Raw genomic sequence first — 993 nt, forward strand, 5'->3', positions numbered from 1 at the left:
GTGTGTGTGTGTGTGTGTGTGTGTGTGTGTGTGTGTGTGTGTGTGTTTGTGTGTGTGTGTGTGTGGCCACAAAGCTCCATGGTTTACTGAAGGTTTATTTACACTCAGGTACTTTCTCCTCCAGCAGCGTTCGCTGAAGAAGAGCCGACCGTCTGAAATGAAATGAAGAGCATTCGGCGAACTCGCGGTCAAAGTTGAACCGACTGCGATCTTTGACGATCACAAGCTGCTCTCTGTACCTGAGGGTCTGATGCACCCACAGCCTCTTCGCTGCTCCCCTTCTCCTTCTTCTTCTTCTTATGGGCTAATGCTAATGCTAGCTTGTTAGCACTGCACCCAGAGGTTATTTTATTAGAGGCCCAGCAGCTGATTTTGGGGCCATCTAGTTGGTTAATCCTTTGAATTGAATATTGTGTAATGCTCACCTGGAGACACACCTGGCTCACCTGTGTAGGAGAATGAGGTCATCTGACTCATGACTGTCGGCGTCAAGTTAACGGACGAACGCAGCGTCGATCAGGCCTCACACTCACAACAGGAAACCACATCTCTGAGCTCCAGTCGCAGGCTGCAGAAAACACTGATAATAATTTAATTATATGTCTTTTATAATAATTGATTTCTCGGCTCCTGTCTCCATCAAAAGACTTTTCAGATGCTGAATTTCATGTGTGCTGAGGAAGTGGCTCAATATTAATGGGTTTTTTTGTTTTTCAACAATGAGACGAAAAGATCAATATCAATCTCATGTCTGCACTTTAAAAGGACAAAGTTTTTTTTATTCTAATCTTAATGATATGCTGCTGTTTTTATTTAATCTTAAAACAACATGAACAAAAGTTTTTAGTCTCTGTAATTACAGTCTTTGTAGTGTTTTATTTTTGTTTCCCTGCTGGATTGTGTTGGAGGGGCAATAACACAAAGAGCTTGTGTGTGTGTGTGTGTGTGTGTGTGTGTGTGTGTGTGTGTGTGTGTGTGTGTGTGTGTGTGTGT

This window comes from Seriola lalandi, unplaced genomic scaffold (genome assembly GCF_002814215.2).
Source record: "Seriola lalandi dorsalis isolate HSWRI2012SDOR001 ecotype SW California unplaced genomic scaffold, Sedor1 jcf7180002054943, whole genome shotgun sequence".
Lineage (NCBI taxonomy): Eukaryota > Metazoa > Chordata > Actinopteri > Carangiformes > Carangidae > Seriola > Seriola lalandi.